The sequence below is a fragment of the Helianthus annuus genome, chromosome 13, assembly GCF_002127325.2.
Source record: "Helianthus annuus cultivar XRQ/B chromosome 13, HanXRQr2.0-SUNRISE, whole genome shotgun sequence".
NCBI classification, from domain to species: domain Eukaryota; kingdom Viridiplantae; phylum Streptophyta; class Magnoliopsida; order Asterales; family Asteraceae; genus Helianthus; species Helianthus annuus.
Genome location: NC_035445.2, coordinates 89,458,747 through 89,475,978, shown reverse-complemented (window position 1 = coordinate 89,475,978; position 17,232 = coordinate 89,458,747). Strand labels below are relative to the sequence as shown.

At 37.9% G+C, this 17,232-nt stretch overlaps 1 long non-coding RNA gene across 1 annotated transcript; it reads left to right on the top strand.

The window, feature by feature from the left end:
- The first annotated feature begins 503 nt into the window (after positions 1-503).
- Positions 504-2,126, top strand: LOC110898551. Its single transcript, XR_002569491.2, has 3 exons — positions 504-636; positions 718-796; positions 1,850-2,126. It is a non-coding gene; the product is annotated as an uncharacterized LOC110898551 (long non-coding RNA).
- The last annotated feature ends 15,106 nt before the right edge of the window (positions 2,127-17,232 follow it).

The window sequence follows — 17,232 nt, the reverse complement described above, 5'->3', positions numbered from 1 at the left end:
GAAACCACAAGGACCATCCGAGCAATTAACTCTAATTTAAATGTATAATTTAACAATTTAAACTAATATTTAAAAATTTTAATCGATAACATTTAAACCACTTTTCAAATTTGGATAGTGACTTTTGTTTACAAATTTAAATATCTCCTTATTTTATATAGATTCATTTGTTTTAATTTTTGAACTTTGTTAAATTTAAATATCTTTTAGTTAATTATATATGTCTTTTGGACTTTTATTTTTGGTGAGTTGAATCACTAGTTGCTACATATGTTGGTTTTGATTTTTTTTTATTTCTATCTGAATGACTTGATTAAAAAATTTTAAGGTTTTGATTGATTTTTGGTTGTTGTTGTCTTTAATTAGGAGGTTTTGCGAATCCATACTTTTAGAGGTCATGTTTTGACCCGCTTTATATTTGTCAAAACGTGTTCCAGCCTGTTACTTCGTCTGACCCATTTTGTCGATTACAGATCATAAAACAACTTTAATGTTTTTTTTGTTATGTAGGGGAGTAGGGAAACTATGGATGAATTGGATGGAAACTCATCTTCAATTTGTAGCTGAAGTTAGCTTAATTCCAAATGTTTGATGACAAAGATTCGTTGTTGGATACTTGGATGTATGTTCTTGAAGGTATATTAGTTTTTATGTATTTTTAAATATTTCATAGCATTATGTTATTGAGTTAGCATTGTTCTTATTGTGTTAGTGTAGACTTTGGCAGTGAGAGGTCTGCTTTGGCAAAAGACAAAATCTACACACACATTAACCTTAAACAAATGACTATCATCAGGTAAGTGTTGGTTGTTAGTTAACTCAATTACCTAACTCGCATGTTTTTTGTTTCATGGGAAATTCTTTTTTTGAGACTGTTTACAGGATTGAAATAGCAAAATCTTTTTATATTTTTTAGGAGTGAATGGTTTTCAAATCGAATTTATGCCATGAAAATGATTTTTTTGTCACTATGTTGTTTTGATCATTCAAATTGCGAAAATGATCATTGAATGTGATTTCTTATGTGTTAGTGTAGCATTCCAAATAAGTAGAGGAAACAATTTCAATCCATTTTTTCATAAATGGGTTTGACAGGTGAATTAGGTTAAACGGGTCGAAAGTAATCCGAAGTGTATTTATATGCATAATTGTTTAAATAATGTTGTATTTGTTTTTTTAACGACATTTTTACAACAATCCGCCTTCGGCGATGCTCAAACCCTTGATCTCAAGGGGAGCAACACCTTAACTCCAATGGCTTTACCATTCGGACTCAACCTTTTACCATTTGGTCGAAAATAATATTGTATTTGTATTCATATGTAATTGCAATCTTTTTTTATAAAGTTAATAAAATGTTGATTACAAGTGTTTTTTGTGCCTACTTTGCTTATGTGACCAGACCCCTTTTAACACACACTAGAAATTCCCTGTTTTGACCCAAGCCCATTACCTCTCCTATGATGTAAATTTTGTGGGAATGCTTTGGTTTTAACATTTTCTAATGTGACAATACTTTGAATTGAAGAGAGGCTGAGGCAGGTTTAATGGATTGCAAGTTTGACATTATCATGAGTCTTTATCCTCTTATGCAATACATTCCATTATTTATACTTAAATGGCAAGGGTTACAAAAGAAGGTCATCTTTATGACTGTTACTACTACAGGTCCTAATACATGTCACCATACCTTTTCTTTTATATGTCCACATTTCCCTTAGTTTTTTGGGACCATCTTTTTAAGACCTCATAAACCATAGTTTCCAAAATCAATCTAAAACAGTAGCTTTTTAGTTCTCTACAATATATTTGAACATATTATGTTGATTTTAATTACGCAATCTTTTAGGCTCATGCAGTGTTGATATATGGTGGTCAAGCAAATGCAGCAATGGTAATTTTTTCTTGGAATGAGTTTTAATTTCATTATTTGCGAAAGTGTTTAGGGTGATTTTAGATTTGATAAATAACTTGACAATTAGGATTTTGATATAATTTCATTTACTTTCTATTGATTTTTTTCCTATGCTTACAAATTCATAGTTGGTTGCTTTTTCGTAACCTAAATATTGAAAAAGAAATGGGGCAAGATTCGGTGGAACATTACCGATAAAGTTTGGTGGCCATTAGAGAAAATGTTAGTATTACCATGTTACGTCCGTTTCGTCTTCGGTGTCATGTTACGTTCCGTGTATTACCATACGCAGTAGCACACTCTATGGTTCTCATACGCCTATCACTATAATCCCGTGTGCACCCGTGATTATTTTGATCGTCGCATGATCCGCATAGCTTGTACTAGTTGTGTATGCATCGGGGTATACATAAAAAAGTTTAGAATGTGTACGTACAAGAATATAGTATATAAGCAAGTCCATGTTTAAGTATGTGTGGGACCCACGCAAGCGAATCCCTCAGGTTACGCTCGCGTATAGGTACGAATGTATGAATCATGAGTAAGGATGAAAGTATGAGCATAAGTTTAAGTATGAATACGCATGTATGTATGAGCATAAACATAAAATGTGTAAGTAGTATGTGTACAAGCAGAAGCGTAAAACGTATAAGTAGTATGTGTATGAGTACAAGCATAAAACGTATGAACATAGGTGTAGGCATGAAAAATAAATATTGCGTATATAGTGTTCGTTGGGACATCACGGATCTAAGTGTAATAAACATTCAAAAGGTCGAGTACGTAAATACGAATGATATAAATGATGTTATCGCGAGGTATCGACCAAAATGTGTATGATGATATGCATGTATAGTTGTTTAAACGAAACGTTGAGTTTATTGAATCAAATTTAGATTGAGCTTGGTTTGAAAGGTAGAATATAGTTTGCATATGTAAGAGGATATAAAGTACTTATTGGTCATGCATATCGTATTTTGTAATGAATGGAAATGCTACCTTTGTTTTAAAAGAGTTTACGAAATCCGAAGATGGTCGGTCCCCATGGAGTCTTCTTGCCCACGTGTTTTGGAAAATAGGTGTAGAAAAAGGTAAGTTCGTTTCATCAAAACAAGAAATTTTGGAGTTTTTGTGAATACGTTGATCCTTGGAAAAGGGATTTATCAAAGGTCTTAGTGTTCATTTTAAAGGGTTTTGACAAATGGTTCGTTGATGTTGGAAATATTCTTTGGTAAAACGATCTCATAATATCTATAAGATCCTATAGGTAATTGAGAAAGGTTGGTTTGGTTTCAATTAAGAATGGAAGTCTCTAGTATGACGATATAATGTGAGCAAGTTTTAGTGATTAAGTCGAATACGAAGTTCATGGGCAAGAGTTTCATTGGGCCGATTAAATTGATAGGTAGCATTTCGTAAGGTTTTGAAGTTTGCGTAATAAAATGTTTTAAGACATGATTAAGAATCTCGTGTATATGAATTGAGTACGTTTTGACAAATCAATGTATTTTGAAATTGGTATGAGTGGGTATTTTGAATAATGATAAACAATTTGGGTATAAAATATGATCGAGTTTGCATAATAAGATATTTTGAAGAGACGTTTTGGTAACGATCACCTAGGTAAGGGAATCACCCCTAACTCGTTGGTGAGGTCGTTTTTAAGAAAAGGGGGAGTGGAGTTAATCGTCAAGGTAAGGAAATCACTCCAATCTCGATGATACCTCTCCACTAGTTGTTACAAGGAATATGAATTTAAATTATATGAAAATCATGCATATATAAATGTATCGAAAAGGTTCGATATGTTGTGCGTGTGAAAAGAGAAATCAAAGGTAAACTCGAGGTTGAAAGATTGCATCGTATAAAATGAACAATAGAAACACATGTTTGACCAAAGTTTGGAGTGTTCCAAAACGGAACTTTGACTAACCAAAGTGGTCGAAAAGTCTTTTGAATTTGAGGAGCATGCTTTGGCCTAATAGGTAAAATACTCTCGCCGACAAGTCGGTTAACGGTATTTACCCTTCCGGTTACTACATGTCCCAAATCAATCGAAATTTCGAGACTTGGCGGGATTTATGAGAAAAAAAAAATGCCAAGGAGTGGAACTAGTCGACAAGGTGCGGGTTTCACCCCTAACTTGACGATTTCGTATCCTAAGTGTGGTTGGTACTCGTCGGGTCAAAATTTAATTTCGACGTGTTGACGAGGGTCCACTAGAATTTGAAATTCGAATTTCTCCATCAAGGTGAGGATTTCACTCGTAACTTGGTGGTGAATTCCGTGTAAAAAGAAAGGTAGAAGGATTGAGAGTCATTCACCAAATTGTGGGTTTCACGCCTATTTTGGTGGACTCGTCTCGTTTGTGCAATATGTGTGTTGTCGGATTTAGAATAGTCGAGTAAAACGCGTGAGGAAAAGTGTATATTAAAGATTAAACAAACAAGTATAACATGTCAAGAATATCACAATAAAAGTGTAATGATGAAACGAATATTAATGCATAAAAAGTATGTCAAGAACACACATAAAGGATAAGACGATGAAACAGGTATTAACACATAATAAAAATAAGTATAGCATGTTAAGTGTTAACGCATAAGTGACACATATGCTTACAAGATCAAGAGAATAAATAAAAGCAAATAAGATAGCATGCAAGTAGTTTTTAGTAAAACGTACGAATAAGGCTCTAGAACTATAGACTAGGTTAAAGCATTCCTACTTTTCCTAATTCCCTATAGTTATGGCTCTGATACCAATCTGTCACACCCCAACCAATGGCGGAAACATCGGGATGAGACGAAGTGTGAAGATTGCTAGAGACATCATAACGCTATTTGTGACAATATTTAATAAACCGATTTCGTTTCATAATTCATTTGTCAACGTTACAAAGAAATCAAATAACGTCAAGTTCAAAGGAATTAGAATACAACATAATCAAAATTGATACAACGATTAAACCTAAACGTCTATATGTGTATCTAGGCATCAACGCTACTTCATTTCATAGCATCATCATCCTCAACCTGTAACATGTTTAAAATAAAGTTCAATGCAAAAGCAAAGGCGAGTATACAAGTTTAAGCATAAGTTTAAGTATAAGTATAAAAGTTTAAAACGAATCCACATGGCAACTTAGTTTATACGAGATCAACCTATCGTGGCATGCAATATTTCTAGCCAACCTCTGTTTACGCAAGTAAGTTTAATTAATTCAAGATGACCCAAGTTTAAGGGGGGCGGTGCGTTACTCCTATAGCGCTATACATGTCGAAGGGAGGCTCGTGAGAGCTAATGACTAAAACATATCACATAAGTATGGTCCACGTAAGCATCAAGTATCATAACATAGTATTCATGTATAAGGATTGTTTGTGCATTGCATAAAGAATAAGTTTAAGTGTAGTTTAATAGTAAAACATGTTACACCCCAAAAAGTGGTAAACATAAAAAAGGGGGTTGCGAGTATACTCACAAATTTGCATATGCTTTCCGATTATCCAATGTGACGAAGTTGATGGGGTTAGAAAGTTGAATGTGTAGGGTTAAAGTTCTAGTATGCTTAGAGTCGAGATTCGGTATTTAAAACAACATAAAAGTAAGATATGAGAATAGCATGTGAAAATAATCATCTTCAACACTAACCCTTGTATGACACTTGGTAACCACAAGGGTTATGATAATGTTTTCATGAGTTGAACACCCATAAGAATCACAACAAGGTTTAGGTCTTAGGTGATGTTCTACTACTTTAACATATAAACACAAGTTCAACATCAAAGGTTCGAATGAGTGTATATATATACTTAGGTTAGGTACTACATATTATTTAGTCCAATAATTCAAGTAGGAGGTAGAAGATTAGGATCTTCATTTAGACACCTCGTATTATCATAGATGTCATGTATGGGGTAGGAAGGACATGCTTCCATTTAGGAACCCCTTGAATGTTCACCACTTCACTTGGTGTAACAACAACCAAGGAGGGTCACGAACTAGGATTTGCACAATAACATAAACAACCTAACTATAGAGAAATCATCAAATCACGTGAGGATTGTATGTAAGACAACCCAAGTTGTTCCCTAATCACTCATGTATCAAAGGCTATGTTTGACATGATTTGTGGGTTGAAACCCTAGACAAAACACCAAGTTTATGAGGTTTAATCCTCTGATTTTAAATGTCTCAACCTTGTTTTTAAGCTTAACCAACCATGGGATAAGTTGAACACAAGTTACATAGGTTTAAACAAGTTTTTGATAAACATAAAAACAAACAGAAAGTTTATGGACGATTTCGGGGCATTTCCAGGTCTGATTTCTCCAAGGAGAAGTCTAGGAATCGAACCCCATGATTATCCAAGTAAGTAGGAAAAAGAATCAAGTGATTTCGTTAAGAAATGAGTGAGTTATGCTCATTTTCGTGAAGGGGTGTCAATCTGCTCGAACCCTTGCTTTCAGCTACGGTTTGGAGGATGTTTTGAGAGTTTTTAGTGTTGCAAAAGTGGTAGGGAGGCTGGTTATAAGTGGTATTTATAGGGGGAAGGATTAGGGTTTCAATGGGTTGGGCTTTGGAAGTGTTTAGAAGGGGTTACACCTTGAAACTAGCCCACAAAGCCCAACTATATGGGGCTGAATTTTGCTGAATTGGGGCTGCCATATTTCTTTATTTTTTTATTCTTTTAAAACATTATAATGAGTAATTTTGTTAATTAAGTTGTGTAATAATATGCAACAATGTTTCCAGTAACTTGTAACAAGGTGAAATATGAAATAAAACATGATTTAACTAGGTAAAAAGTGTAATGTACAAGTATGTAACATGTTTGTAAGTGACAAGAAACCGAATTAAAAGTTTATGGTGGAGAAAAGGGAAAGATGATACTTTAGATGTTAAAGGTGTTATTTTTATACTTTTATTTTTTGTAAATTAAATTTTCCTACCCGAAAAGTTTCCGGGTTATAACCTAGTATAGAGTTATATAAAAAAAAACTTTCATTCCGAATAATGTCTTTTCCAAAATTAAATCACATTAAGGAAGTGATAGCGTTGGGTAACTTGATCTTCTATTTTTGCGAACAAAATTACAATATAGAGTTATATAACAAAACTTTTGTTAAGTCAGAGGTCCCAAATCTTGTGGGACCCTAGGCAACACCATAGTTCCATTAAACTATGAGTCTGATCTTACAAAAAGTGAACATGTGTAACTAGTTGGTATATTTAATTTGCACACTATAAATAGTATAAAAATATAGGATGAATTTTATAACGTACTTTAACATGGTTGTTTTTACGTTTTCGGAGGTCCTAATCAAACACGTGTAATTAGTTGGTGTATTAGAATTCGAACATGATTCTATAGTTATTCGAACATGATTCTACACGTATGTTTTATTGTTTCACCCTATTTTGAGAATTTGTCACAAAGAACCTATGCGCAACATTTAATTAAACGGTTGGCTGAAACTGTTTTAAAATAAATAACACTAAAGTAAGCATAATATGAAAGTAGTGTTATATATGTACATGATTTATTATTCTAGATTCTTATAAAAAGAGGAAGAGTAAACTATCATTTTGGTTTCTGAGGTTTGGTCAGTTTTGTCATTTTAGTTCAAATCTCAAACATTTTGCATCTGGGTCCCTGTGGTTTCAGTTTTATTGTTATTTTGGTCCAAAAGTTAAATCAGGTAAGATTTCTTAAAGAAAAACCTGGTTTTTTGTCCTTTGCCTCAGGGGCATTTTGCTTTTTTGTCCTTTTCCCTGAAGAAAAGGACAAAAACCAGGTTTTTTTCTAGAAATCTGACCTGATTTAACTTTTGTACAAAAAATGTTATACAATATAGAAAAACAACACATTTTTGTAGGTTTTTTAGTCGCCATATTTTATATATATAGCAATATGTTACTCAAATTAAAGACAAAAAAAAAAACGCTCGATTTTATGGTGAATTTTTTATGAAAAGATAACGTCGTATGAAAAAAGTTATGAATGTTTAAAAAATGAGGGTGAAATATGCATGTGCGTGGAGAGAAAATCAATAAATAGGATTTTCTCAAGATACCCTTACACTTCTTTTTTTTCCCTATATTTTCATGTTAACCATTGATTTGAAAAATGAATTGTTAAAATTACTTTTCATCCTACTTAGACCGTGGGGTATGATGGGGCGGGGGTTAGGGGCATGAGTTGACACGTGGAGTTCGAGCCCCTCCGCCGGTGAGTGACGTGTCCGTGGGGTATGGCGGGGCATGGCTAGTCCGCGTGGCTTGGCAGTTTATTAAAATATAAATTAAAAAAACAAGAATTAAAAAATACAGACAACATTAAAAAAAAGCCTAAAATTTTTTGAAATTCCTAAAAATTACAAAATTCATAAAAATTACAAAAAAAACCTAAAAAGGATTTAAAAAAAAACATAGAGCGTTAGGTAAATTTCAAAAAGAGAGAGCTTGTCGAACGACTTCCGCTCCTTGCCCCGAAACTCGATGTTCGCCACCGCCACCCGTTCTTCGTGGCTTATCTCACCGCTCGGAACGGCTTCGTAGTAGGCTTTGAACCAATCGAGCTTTGGCCGTAGCTCGCGCCATTTATGTTGGCACGCGTTTAAGTTGTGCCGGTCGTTTCCCACGTTATGCCGGTAGCTAGCAAAAGCTTCCGGCCAGTAACGCGTTTCACCGGGCTGTCGGCCCTTCATTGCGTCGACGACGCTCGTGACAAGAGCTAGCTCTTCTTCGTATGTCCAAGAGGCCATCGATCAAGTGTGTTTGGGTTGGGGTAGCGGGTTCGATCAAGTGTGTTTGAGTTGGGGTAGCGGACAGCCGGTGGGGTTGGGGTTAATATATATAGCAATGTTGGGTGGGTGAACCGCTTGGCTTGGCCAAACGGTTAGAATTTGAAATTTAAATGCCCCGTTATGACCGAGCCAACAAGCGAATAGGAGCCGGCCACATAGGATCGCTAGCCCGCCCCACGCCCGGCTTTAAACTCCCGCCCCTTGGGCCACGCCCAAACCCAAGCCCACCCGGGATGGTGGCTTGGGCGTTTTCAGCCAACCCACGCCTAGGGGTGCAAACGAGCCGAGCCGAGCCCGAGTGTGACAACCCGCACTTTCAGATAAACACTATTTCCTTACTCTGTCTAATCCCATCTAAACTCAAAACACCCGTCCACGTTATTTTCTTTCACGAATAGCGATAATGTTTTTTATATATATTTAACAATAATAATAATAATAACCATTATAATAAAAATAACAATACTTAGTATAACTTTAGAGCAAGTTGTATATACTTGATAGTTGAGGGGTGTTTATGAAAGATAGGGTTCAAACAATTCAAACAATTGTATTTAATGTTTAACTTCCCAACCCATAACCCATCGTCCCCCACACCAAAACCCTAAAAACAAAAACGTTCGGCTGATCGATCAACCTCACACCGCCATCTCTCCCTACTCTACGACGCATGTTGATGTCGGAACAACCACCCAAGGCCACCGCTAACGGTAAGCGCACTTCGTAGCCTCTTATTAAAGTTTCGTGTCTCGGTTTCGTCTCGGTTTCGATTCCACCTCGACTTAATGTCTTGCAAGAAATAGGATCATATATGGAATTGTTGTGAGTATTATGTGTGTCGAGATATGATAGAGCATATTTGATGTGACTATATAAATATGATGATATACGTTAGTTGCTTTAAATGATGATGATTGTTGTTAGTCTTTGAATGCCAATGAGTTATAGACATGGCTATGAAATCATAAATAAGATCTAGGTTTTCATGACTGTATAACCGTATAAGCCTAGGGTACAACATGATGATGCATACTTGTATGAGATTGTACCATTTAATTTATGGGTTGAGTAATGAAACAGTGATGTCTAGATGATGAATATGCTGATTTCTGTCAAGTATTGAAGTGATGATGATGATGATGTTAATAAGGGTTGTTAGTCGACACATTTGTGATGAAAAATAGATAGGAGTTTCCTTGATAGACTTAATGATTAATGTGGATAGGAACTTGTCTGATGATGATAAAAGAACTTGGGTTATATGTGTGTTATGTGTGACAACTTTGGTACGATAACTCAACGGAAATCAATTGTGATAATTGAGTTGGTGGTTAGGATGATTAGAATATTCCATGTATAATATGATAATTGATCATAGATGGGTTGTTATGTGCTTTGCTATATTTTCTTTAAATCTGTATAATATGATGGGTGAGATGATTGTATGGGTTGCGATTAATTGGGAAGTAATGGTTATTAAAAATTGAGATTGTTTACGGCAAGGTGCACCTGGGCTGGGCACTAGGGGTGGCCTACGAACTGGGCTTAATTGATGGGTTAGGACATAGGTTACACAAATTGGGTCGGGCCAGTTATAGTTGTTCCACATTTCATATCTAAGTGTATTCTAATTAGCCAATGCATTTAGTGTGTGCTGAACATGAATATGAATTATTATATATGTGAATTGTTATATGAGTAGTATGTGGAAGGTAACATGTGGCATGACTACGTGAACTAAGTGCTAGTGTATGTATAACAAAGTGTAAACTACTCGGATATGAAACTAACTTGTCAATAACATATACATTAGGGATTGATTGTATAGTAGGGAACAAGGAAGTACATGAGTTAATTTTGTGTATAGTATGTGATTCATGTGCATGTAAAACTGATTGTTATCGGTAACCCTTTTAGGATGTGTTGAACCAACTGATAAACAAGTAACCTTACGTAACATAATCTACCGAGCAAATCTAAGGTGAGTTCACTGCACTTTTCTAAGCATGCGTCCCGGTGGTTTGGGACATCTGGTAAACGTTTCTAAAGGGAATACTGGGTAAACTGTTTATTTGGGATGTTGGTTATTGAACACAGTATAAATCATGTAAGACCCCATACATCTACCGTGTTGCTGAAGAAGCAACGAGGTATTTAGTTGATTGCGCTATTAGGTTTGGCACCCTCACACCGGGCCGAAAGGACGGGCGTGAACTAATTACCTGGACTTCATGACCAATGCCTAGTTAGAGGCATTGGGGTTGGGCATTCACATCGTGTACATATAAGACCCCTTACATCTATTCAAGGTTGTTTGATACCTTGACATCATGACCAATGCCTAGTTGGAGGCATTGGGGTTGGGCATTCACATCTAGTCGCCACATACGGTAATCGAGTTAATAACAACATCAAATCAAATCGTTGAACTGTTTTATACACATATTTGGTAACTAAACTCGGTAACAAAACTTTGAACTCACCAGCGTCGTCTGACACACTTGTCTGCATGCTTGCAGGTCGTTAGATATCTTGGATTTGGGAACTTGCTGTCTGGAGTAGCCAAAGTGGTCATGGGTCGATTGGAGGGATTTATGTGTTTAAACTATTGATACTATACATTGGTTTTGAAATAATTTAACTTGGTTTTACTATTTGCTTCCGCTGAACATGTTGGTTTTCATTTAAACTTGTGGGTGGTATTTTTATTAATAATTGAGAATTTTATTTTGAAACTTGTATCGGTTCAACGTAGTTAGTGGCTCGTTGTTGGTACGTCACACGCCTAACAGGGACATTCCCTAGGTGGTATTTTGGGGGTGTGACAGTTTGGTATCAGAGCCACTGGTTATAGTGAACTTGGTTTTAAAAACGTTTTTATAAAACCAGACTATAACCGAACAGTTCTGAAAACGAGAATACGACCATGACACTCAGCTCCAGATTGCAAGGTTCGTCTTTTTCACCTATTGTATACATTGCATGACTAGTGTACACTTGTTTATGATGTAGCATATGGACACACACTCGTCACTATAGCATAATTTCATGAGATGCTTGTTTACTTTATGATGCGTTGATAGTATGCCTTAGTCCTTAAATTTTTGTGATCTTATCGTTTGATAACCTCTGTTTGGCATTCGAGTTGAGGAACCATTTGACATGAGTTAGGAGGAACTGAGATGAGCATGCAAATCGCAATATTATTGTGGGTGCACACATAATAATAAGGTGGGGTGCATGCGAGTCCCAGTGAGGCTTAACGAGTGAAAAAGGGGTTCCATTCTGCTAATCGATGTGAAACACAACAGTCTATAAGAGTCATAGCAGTGATTGTCTCTCACTTGAGCGTGATCTTCTCACTCCACTCTGAATCCTTACGAATCTCGAAGCTATTGAGTATTACCTGAACACCCATTTGAACGCCTAGCGAACTGCGTAGAATGTTAGGTGCTTGTACGAACGTCCCTGAGTTGGATGTTGCAGCGTCGAATGATTGGTCGGTACCTTCTCACACTTTGTCATTTGTTGGAATCCTGTGTATTGACGCCTTAGAACCCGAAGTGCGATCACTTCTGCAACACTCTAGCAACACACCGAGTATTACTCCATCAACTTGCAAGATTGATGGACAAGAGGATGATCGTAGTGCCTTACCGACCTCAGTATTTGGACGACCTCGATTACCGGCAACGAACACCAGCATATTGGCTTCAATCGAGTCCTTAACACTAGTTAGTGACTTGTGGGAGACAACTCTTAGGAAACAATCGGGGCATAAGTGATGACAACCGGTGATAGTATGGAATGTTAACAGCCAGCACTATGGGTAGCGCCTTAGGACGTGACACGGAATGTGAAAAGAGGGACCCTGTTGGTGAAAGGTCGCAGGAGTCCGTTTTTAGCAATGACATTGGGGGCAGCAGTCACGGCGACATCAAGGTACTCGTAATCATAACTCTTAGTATGGAAACGGAGGTGACTTTGACAAGGATTAACTGTTGTTGAGTCAAAATGTCAAAGTCCCAGGGGACAATGACAGTAATGGGAATCTACGTGACCATAACAACAACACTGGAAGTGGTGCTCGAGGAGAGGGCATTTAGGATTGGCGTTTGCGACGCCAGGCATTATAGCAACATGGTAGCTTGTATGTTTTTGGGGTAAATAATCGCTTCGTCCCTGTTCTGTTTAACCCTGATACTTCTTGAAACCGAACCTGATGTGGAATCGGCTGATGGCAAGACAAATAAAATCTCATATGTTCACTGGGATGCAAACTCGACCTCGTGGGACAAGTGTTCGACATCGACCTTCCTCCTACTATCCGTGATGGCTTCGATGCAGCAGTTAGTGTGGGTTGGCTATCCAGATATCGCGCTGATATACCTTGTGAGGAGAAAATTTTGTGTGGAGAATCGTTATTTGTTCTAAAGCAACAGGGTGGTGCAAAGGTTAGCGCCATTTCAACTGTGAAGGCTCAGAAGTGTCTACGGAGGGATCACCCCGTTACGTTAGCAATCGTTACTGATGTTGAGGCTAAGGAAAAGAAGATCGAGGATCCACCAATTGTTCGTGATTCCTCTCAGTGTGCTACCCGGGGAGCTTTCAGACTTACTTCCACCACTGTTAGGCAGAATCTCAATTTGATCTCACGACAGGGGCAGCCCTGGTTACTCGTGCTACATACCGTCTTGCACCAGGAGGGTTGCAAGGACTATCTATAGGAACTGCTGGACACGAGTTTTATTGGACATAGTTTTTGTTCGCTTTGGGGAGCCCCAGCTATATTCGGGAAGATAAAGCCTTCTCGTATGTGTACTGATTATCCAGAGCTCAGCAAGGTGACAATCAAGAACTGTTTGCCTCGACCATGTAATGACGGAAGACCAAGAAGAGAATGTTCCTGAAACGGCATATCGAACGCAATGCGGCCAGTGCGACTGGAGTTAATCAACACACCAGCAGCTCTATGGACCACATGAATCGATCGTGTTTATTGAGGACGTATCGGATCATTTCCAGGAGAAAGGGTATAACAACCCTCGGTAAAACAGACATCCTCAAAATATTTCCGACACCCTAATATATTTTAAAATATCTCAATGTGTCTTTATATGCACCCCGTATGTGAAAACCGAGCCCCAAGATAGATTATACTATATAAAATAAATAAATACAATAATTTTTAAGCTGAGGCGGGCCGCGTAGGGCCTCACCTCAAGTTAAAGCGGGCCGCGCGAGTGTGTAACCAGACTTCGCTAAAACCATAAGCCCAAGCGGGCCGCATACAAGTTTGGTCAAGTAAAGGCGGGCCGCGAGCGTCCTGAATTGTGGCGCAGCCTTGGGCCGCCACGTGGCCCAACACGCGTTGAACCTAGGTGGTGACCCGGATCAGCTAGCCTAGACCCCTAGGCCATGCGGGCCGCGTAAAGACCAGCCCTAATGTCACGCGGGCCGCGAGGAAGTCCAATTACAGCCCTATATAAGAAGGCAACGGGCTTTCGGTTTTCGTCGCTCACAACTTTCTTTCTTTCTAAAATTCTGAAGTAGTATACACTATAGCCGGGTATTATACCCCCTAAAATAGCGAGGTTCTGCTACGATGTAAGTATTATAACCCCTGGAGACGTATTAGATACGCTGCCCGATTGATCTAGGGTTCTGTAACGGCTGTCGTGGTTCTGCCCGACGTAGTCGTTGGAATGCCGTCTCGGGGAGGGTATTACTAATGTTAAAATGGGTTATTATACTAACACACGTGCATTTGTGTAATTTATAGATTATCTCCAGGAAACCCTTACGAAAAACCTAAAACAGCAATGTGAGTAATCTCCTTTTTGTTAACTGTTTTTTACAAAACCTTAAATACCTTTCCATGCAAATGACAGTTATTGAGTATTTGTGAAGAATACAATTATAGTGGGTATGTTAGGGTTTTGTATACAAAATTGGTTACTGGTGTGGTAACATCCCATATGTTGAGTATGACCGTACCACTGATGTTAATTGTGATGTCTTGGATACAAATGTAATTGCGGATGTGCCCTCAATACTGCAAATTGGTTTTTACTTAAACTTGATTAAATTGGGATTCACTCACCAGTATTTCCCACTGACAAAATGTTTTTAAAACGCGTTTCAGGTAACAATATGTGAAAGCCAAATAAAAGCCAGCTGGACAGCACTGAAGGCTTGGAAAAGTGGCAATAAAGTTACCTAAGAATAAAATGGATGTTTTTATTACATAAATAGGAATTTATTCCTATGAAACGTGTGTATTAAAAACTTGGGTTTTTACCCATATGTTTAATGTTATAAACATGGTGGTTACTCTGATTAAAATATTTCCTAACTACGGTCCTGATGAAAATTTCCGCTGCCAAATTGGATAAATAAATGTGATACCACCAAAACTGGCTCACGGCCGCCCGTTCCCGGGAGATAGGGATCGGGGGTTGTGACAGGAGGTGGTATCAGAGCTATGCCACTGATTCAGCCACAGAAGTGTTCTGCTGACATCAAAATTCAAAGTGTTAGGAAATAAACTATGGAAATACGTGTATAATTGTATTTCTTGCTATGTGTTATCTGACTATTTGTTAGTTTACAGTATGAGTGACCAAGGACCTTCTGACGCCTATCGTCAACTGTCTGGTTCGCCTAGGAGCGAAGGCACCTCCTCTTCTCAGCCTGCCCTCTCAGGGTATTCTGCTGACACAGAAGAAGGGATCTTTGTGTTTAAGGCTCAGTCTGAAGAGCCATTTCCTCAGAAAAAGAGGGGATGGTTCAGTAGGGGAGCGCACGAGCGTAGGAAAAGAATGAAAAAGTTGCAGGAACAGCGAGTGTTAGCCGCAGCAAAAAGAGAAACTGATGCTTATAATCAGGATATGCTCAATAGGGGTATCGCTAATATCCATATTTTAGCAACCACTGCTGCTGACCCAAACCTGGAACAAATGTTAGCACCACAACCACAAAATCCTGACCAACCCATGGAAATAGAAGACCAGATAGAAATGCCTGAATTCAACCCGGAGGAGATACCTAGGGTACCTGCACCTGATCCTCTAGACCCAAACAATTACGACCCCTGGTGGGACGATGTTAGGGACTACGTGCAACAAAACCCAATTCAGGAAAATGTGCCAATACCCAACTTAGGAGCTTATCCAGGGTTAGATCCTCAAGATCCCTACAACATTAGTGATGCATATGTTAGGGAAATTTTAGAAAATCCATACCCGTACCAAGCCCCTATGCCTCCGTATCAGGAACCCGTACCTCAGTTTCCAAACCCAGTCCTAGAACCTGCACCCCCAATGAGTGCAGAAAATGTCCAGGAACTTAGGACTTTTGGGGAGGAAATTTTAGAAAGCAGTGATAGAATGCGACAGGTGGGAGAACGCCTCGTATGGAAATACGATGAGCGTAATATGGATTTTTGGATGAATCCATATCAGTGAACGTGATGACAATACGGTAATAGTAATAATAATATAATAATATATGTGTGTAGGTGTTAAAAAAAAAACTACGGATGCATACTATTAGTATTGTAGCTTTACATTTCAGTCGGTACTGTAATTTTTATTTCTGTACTGGTGTGTATTGATGCATACTATATAAAAAGAGTAAAAGTCGCAATGCTCGACGCTTTTGGTTAAAAAGTGCGTGTCATGTGATTGGCTATATATAAATATTATTTGTGATATTAATATTTGGTAAATGTCTAAAATTCAGATGGCCGACGCGGGAAATCAAGAAAATCTGAATAACGATAACCAGAGTAACATTAACATGGTTAATGAGAATTCGGACAATAATAACAACGGAAACCAAATGGATAATAGTGTCGTTCAGCATATAGTGGCACAAGGAATTATAGATGCAATGCCATTTATTATTCAAACAGTTCAGGAAGCAAATAATAAAAGTAAGCATAGCAGTAAACGACCAAGTGAACCGGAACACAGCGTGAACAATGGACCCATACTTCAAGCACCCGTTCCCAAAAGAAGAAGAACCATGCCACATGGTTGTTCTTACAAAGAATTCTGGTCCTGCAAACCAATAGAATTCTCGGGCAATGAAGGACCCATTGCAGCTTTACGCTGGATAGAGAAAACTGAGGCAGTTCTGAAAATAAGCAAGTGTGCTGAAGAGGATAAAATAATGTTTGCTTCAAATCTGTTTAAAAATGCAGCCTTAGAATGGTGGAACACTATCCTCCAATCCAGAGGAAGTGATAGGATTTATAATATGGAATGGGAAGAATTCAAAAACATGGTAGAAAGGAAATTCTGCCCTCCCAATGAAAAAGAGCAGATAGCAAATAAGTTTCTGAATCTAAGAATGATCGGGGTAGATAGTAAGGGTTACACTACCACATTCTTTGAATATGCTAGAATAGTACCTACCCTTGCATCACCTGAACCGGTATTAATCTCCCGTTATATCTGGGGATTAATTGGAGAGATTAGACATGTAGTCAAGGCAGCTAGA